This window comes from Dama dama, chromosome 9, assembly GCF_033118175.1.
Source record: "Dama dama isolate Ldn47 chromosome 9, ASM3311817v1, whole genome shotgun sequence".
NCBI classification, from domain to species: Eukaryota; Metazoa; Chordata; class Mammalia; order Artiodactyla; family Cervidae; genus Dama; species Dama dama.
In genome coordinates, this window is record NC_083689.1 from 78,561,005 (window position 1) to 78,567,622 (window position 6,618).

General features: G+C 40.3%; 1 pseudogene; it reads right to left on the reverse strand.

Moving 5' to 3' along the window:
- Positions 1-6,382, reverse strand: part of LOC133062911 (mitochondrial adenyl nucleotide antiporter SLC25A23-like) — a 28,462-nt pseudogene extending 22,080 nt beyond the window's left edge.
- Positions 6,383-6,618: the final 236 nt, after the last annotated feature.

Sequence of the window (6,618 nt, forward strand, 5' to 3'; positions counted from 1 at the left end):
GTATAAAATTATGGCATCAGGATTATAAACAACAAATTATTCATAGAAGTTAATCCTAGGGTAATACGATTATGGAGTAGTTCAAAGAGGACTTTAACTTCATTTGTAATACTCTCATTCATTAAAAAGCATTAGAAAATTATGAAAGTGTGAAATCTTGGTAGTTGTACATAGGAGTCCATCAATCTCTATCATGTTCTGTGTTTAAAATTTCATTAGGAACAAAATCTTAGAAAACACTTTATAGAGTTTGGAGTGGTCCTTCCAAATCATGGCATCAGTTACTTAATCTTTCTGTGGTCCTGGATCCTTACCTATAAAATAATCATACAAACTGTACATATATAAAAAGATCACTCTGAGGGATATTGTGCTATAGTGCATAGTAATACACTTGTAATAATTATGAGAATCATCCTTCATAAGAATTAAACTATTTGTTATGCATGTGGCACCAGAGAAGCATAAATAACCAATTAGCTTGGAAGAAAAGCTATGACCAACCTAGACAGCATGTTAAAAAGCAGAGAGATTATTTTGCCAACAAAGGTCCGTCTAGTCAAAGCTATGGTTCTTCCAGTGGTCATGTATGGATGTGAGAGCTGGACCATAAGAAAGCTGAGCATGAAAGAATTGATGCTTTTCAACTGTGGTGTTGGGAGAGACTCTTGAGAGTTCCTTGGACTGCAAGGAGAGCAAACCAGTCAATCCTAAAGAAAACAGTCCTGAATATTAATTGGAAGGATTGATGCTGAAGCTGAAACTCTGATACTTTGGCCACCTGATGAGAAGAACAGACTCACTGGAAAAGACCCTGATGCTGGGAAGATTGAAGGCAGGAGAAGAAGGGGATGACAGAGGATGCGATGGTTGGATAGCCTCACCCACTCGATGGACATGGGTTTGAGAAAACTCTGGGAGTTGGTGATGGACAGGGAAGCCTGGAATGCTCCTTCCAGAGGCCCCCCAGGATGTTCAGCTGTTGGGCTTGGAGGCGTGGATCTGCATGCAGACCTTGAGGCCATCCAGAGGGGCTGTGCCTCTCCGGGACATGGCACCCACCACCGCGCCCGCCACCAACTGCTTCCACCACATGCTAGTCAGCTTCTCCTGCTCTGAGAACTCATCCTGGATGGTCAGGCACTCGCCAATATCCAAAACCGTGGAATGCTTCCAGAAATACAGCACGTCTTCCATGTTGCCCAGCAAATGCAACAAGAAGTGGTCACGCCACTCCTGCCAGTCAATGGCCATGGTACTATCACGCGTCTATGCTGTGCAAGATTTTCTCTGCCTGCTCCAGCTACATGGAAGTGCCCAGGGCTCGGAAACTCTGCTGCATCTCAGAGACGTCGATCTGACCATCCTGATCGCGGTCCAGACCGTGGAACAGAAGTAGGAGGCGCCGTTCCTGCTCCTGCAGGTAGAGGATAAACACCTCCAGGTCAAGGCCGCCATCTGGGACAGCATCACCCTCAGGGGAGATGCCCTGTTGGGCGTCGCGGTCCGGGTCGCCCCCGCCCAGCCGGGCCAGTCCCTGGCGCAACTCACGGATGTCCACACGACTATCCTGGTTACTGTCCAACTCCCTGAAGAGGTGACCTCAGCGCTGACGCCACTAGGCATCGCCCGCCCCCAGCCCCACCCCGCATGGTGCCCGCCCGCAGCAGGGAGGGGAGGCAGGCAGCGGCCGACTCAGCCAGCTTGACGGCTTCCCTTCCTTATCCCTCCTGGAGCCTCGCCGGCCTCAGTGTTGCCTGCGGGGGCTCTGGCTCTTATAGGAGGCGGAGACCCCTACAAGTGCAGGAATGGGATTAATGAATGAGATCAGTTCAGTTCAGTTCAGTCGCTCAGTCTTGTCCAGCTCTTCCCGACCCCATGGACGCCAGGCCTTCCTGTTCATCACCAGCTCCCGGAGCTTGCCCAAACTCATGTCCACTGAGTCGGTGATGCCATCCAATCATCTCACCCGATCAGTGCCCTTATAATAGAGACCCAGACTTCCCAGGTTGCTCAGTGGTAAATAATACACCTGCCGAGTAGAAGACTCCGGTCGATTCCTGGGCCAGGAAGATCACCTGGAGAAGGATATGGCTACCCACTCCAGTATTCTTGCCTGGGAAATCCCACGGACAGAAGAGCCTAGTGGCCTCCAATCCATGGGGTTGCAAGAGTCAGACATGACTTAGCAGTCTTAACAGCCACCACCACAAGCCTCTCCTTCCTGGCTCATGTGGCCATTTCTCACTATGTTTTTCCATAGCAGGAGGGTCGGTGGAGTCCTCTGGGTCTGATGTTGTTGTTTAGTCTGCTAAGTCATGTCTGACTCTTTTGTGACCCCATGGACTGTAGCCTGCCAGGCGCCTCTGTCCGTGGGATTCCCCAGGCAAGAATATTGTGATGGAGTGGGTTGCCATTTTCTTCTTCCAGCGATACCCCAGACCCAGGGATTGAATCCACCTCTCATGCATTGGCAGGCAGATTCTCTACCACTAAGCCTAAGGAGAGGCTTACTAGATATTGAATCTCCTGGCTCCTTTATCTTGGATTTCCCAGGCTCCAGGACTGTGAGCGAGATGTTTCTGTTGTTAGTAAGCCATCTAGTCTATGGAATTGTTATATTCTAAATGGACTAAGGCATTACTATGTGAACAAACTAGATCTCTCTCTTTTCCCTATTAATTTAAAATAAAACAAAAACTTCTGTATTCTTCTATGGACTGAGCCTATGCATTCTTTTTTCTGGTGACATATGAAATGTAAAGATAAAGAATATAGGATGCTTATCACATCTATTGTATTTATTTAATATACTGCAGTTTTTTGTTTTTGTTTTTTTTGAACAATTGTTCTCCTTGGGTCTAATATTTCATGAGCGTAGCTTAGAACATGAAATTCTACAGCATTTGTTCATAATGAACAAATGCCTACTTATGAATTCTTGTCTCAGAAGCTAATTTAATTGGTGAATTTCAACTACTATTGCTTATTTCACACTTCAGTAGGTAAAGATGCATTAATAATCGAAGTTTCAAACTGTAATTAACATTAGCTTTAGGCTCCTGACAATGAAATGATTACATTTTAATATATGGGTTGATAAAGTTAATCTAACATATGAATAAACAGCAAAAATAACTTACATTTACTCTTTCTCTGCAAATTGATACATGTATTTGCATGTTGTAAGGCATGGAAAATAAGTTAATGTTGAAGAAAAAGTTACAGGCTGTCAATACAATTCTTGAATATAATCAATTCAGTGTACCACAATGAATTTGAAACATTTCAACAAAAACCTTATTTTTCTTGAAAAAAATTAAAAGATACTTTTCACCTGGCTTGATTTTGTTTCACAGTTTTACAAGTTTATATCTTATTTACTCTGTTTTTAACTGAATTGATTACTTTATAAAGTTCCCTAAATGATGAATTTGTATGCTGATATCTTGTTCTTAATCATAGAAAACCATATTGTCTGAATGCATTTGCCTGGTGTTATATTGTGGTGATAGTGGTAAAGAACACACCTCCATTGTAGGAGATGTAAAGAGACTTGAGTTCGACCCACGGGTCAGGAAGATCCCTTGGAGGAGGGCACAGCAACCCACTCGAGTAATCCCTTGGACAGAGGAGCCTGGCAGCTCCAGTACATAGGTTCTCAAAGAGTTGGACATGACTAAAGAGATTTAGTATGCACATATACTAACTTTATGTTGAGAAAAATTATATTCATGATATAGTATCAATCGAAAGAGAAAAACACTTTTCTTGAATAGTATTTAGTGGAATTTTCCATAATACTTAAAAAATTAATAGTGTTTAGAATGGTATAAAATATGAATAATTGAGGTCGCTAATTGTGGTACTTTAACATCTCCTAACACTTCACAGCTTCAGGTGCGCAAGAACAGAAAAACAGCCTAACTTCTTTTCCAGATAGGATTGATTGCTCAGAACCCTAGAATACATCAGTTCTTTTGACATATCCAAACGTGTGCACCTTATAGTTATTAAAGACTAGGCTGGCCTTTGAAACAAACTCAAAGAAATAGACTGAATTAGCTAAACATATGGGTTAAATTCCTATGCTGATCTCAGATGTCAGATTACAGAGCTAAGAAAAGGGGCTTTTTTATTTCCCATACCAAATGGTGCTCATTATGAAAACACATTCAGAGTTACCTCCAGATTTTGAAATCTATATTCTTTGCCCTCTGGTCATGGCTAGAATTCTATATCAAATTGAGACTTAAAGAAGAAACTCATCAGACACCGAATAGTCATCAGAAACTTGATGGCGACATGAGCAAAGGTAGTTTTGTGTCTGTGCTCAGTCATGTCTGACTCTTTGTGACCCAATGGACTGTAGCCCACAAGGCTCCTCTGTTCTATGGAACTTTCCAGGCAAGAAAGGTAATTTTATTTAATCCTAATAATAAACTTGTAAAATAATACCTTAAATTTCAAATAAGGTATTGAAAATTTACTAAATTTTATTAGTGTTAAAAAGTTAAGTGATTTGCCTCTATGACAGAAAAGGAATCTGAGGGCATTTTCTGATTTTAAGTCATGTGGTTTTTTTGCTTAAAGAAATTATGCATGGTATATAAAAATATATATAGTGCTATACACCCAGTACTTTTCTAAATGCATTATATGGATCTTTCAAATGAGGACTCCAAAGTCCAGAGAGGTTAAACAACTTACACACTTCTGACAACTGGTAAAGAGATGGAGACCTTCAGTATTTGACTCCAGATTTGTGTTGTTCTTGACTACACATTCCTACCTTCTACCGTTTGGAACAGGTACACGTATCATTTTTATTTAAATATGTGATTATTATTTGGGGTTTCCCTGGTGGCTCAGCAGGTAAAGAAACTGCCTGCAATGCAAGAGAATGGGGTTCAGTCTCTGGATTGGGAAGATCCCCTAGAGAAAGAAATAGAACACTCCAGTGTTCTTGACTGGAGAATTCCATGGTCAGAGGAGCCTGGTGGGCTACAGTCTATGGGGTCACAAAGAGTCAGACACAACTGAGTGACTAACATGCACACACATTATTATACCTAATGTCACGAGTGAGAGAATAATAAAGTCACTCTTCATCCCACAATGATAATGAATGTGCACTAGAGCTAAGATGGTTTCCTTCTTTTATTATTTTTCGCATTATTCTAGTTATATTGATTGCATAATATCAACGTCCCAGTATTATACTCTTTCAGATTTATTTGTTAAGTGTCAGATTGATCTCTTTTGTTAACTTTTAAGATAATCTCACCAGATGGCATTAAGAATACATAATTAAATTAGGAGTTATAATAAAGATATACAATATTTTTTATCCCCAGAAAGGCTTAACATTTCATTCCCTTTCTTGTATTTGTGTTCAATAATCCCAAATGTCATGAATAATTACATACAGCTATTTAAAAAAATACTCTGTTGAGATAGAAAATCTACCAGATGCTATTATAATCACTGTTTCTTGCAGTTTAAATTTTAGGCAATTGTTTGGAGACAAATTAAAACAAAATGGACATTTGTTTTATTGAAACTACTTGTTATGAGTTATGTTTGTGTTCAGATATCTAGCATTATGTGCCAACTGTTTTTCTTCAATCTTCATACATGGTAACTAGCAATAATTTTAAATGAAATCAATCTTGGTTATTAGTGTTAATGACTAACCAGAAACCTCTGAAATATCTGATGAGACTGTGGCTTGAAAATGCCATGGTCCTGTCATATAAAGATATTCTTTAACAGAAGGAATAATATATTAATTTCACAAACAAAACAACCAGAGTAACTCATCATGTGACACCCCTACTTTAATCTTTCTTACCTAGATTTTGTGATTGCCATAATGACTGAGTTGCCAAGTAGTAATTCTGCAACCTCGCTCCAGAGATTCTCATACTCCATAAGGATAGCAGTTGGCCGAAGAGCAGGAGCATCAGGCCAGGGAGCAGCTCATCAGAGTGCATGGCCAAGATGCCACAGATGATTGAGAATCATCAGGCTCACCTGCAGATGGTGTTAAAAAGTAAAACCTCACAGGCCTCACTTCCAGAGAATCTGAATTAGTAGGAACCATAATTTTCAACAAGCATCCCCTTTTACTGCTCCCAGTGCTTTTTCTAATGCAGATAATGCACAACTCTTGTTTTGAGAAATAATACATAGGATCATGAGGCAAGCAATGCATCAGAATTACACAGAGAATGATTTGAGCATTTGCATGTCCAGGTATATAAATACCTTCATAGAATTCCACAGCAGATTTCTGCAGATTATCTCTGAATGAGAAGCACTGATTCACACGATTGAAGTTGCTCGTGACTATTATCAGAGACACAAACCCTTCATCCATTTCTTCTCCCTCCTCCTCCTCTCTTTCCACTATTTTTTTTTTTTATTTAGGATTATCTTGTTTAACAGGTGCCTCAGTGTTGCTGTTTTTGGTTTGTTTTGTTTCTTCAGGAGGCTCTGAAGAACACAAAAACATCCTCCTGTTAATATAAACAGTGATTGATGACAGGATTTTGAATGCCACTTTTTTTTTTAATTTGGCACAATACTTGTAGAAGACAAGTGGTCTTTGTCATT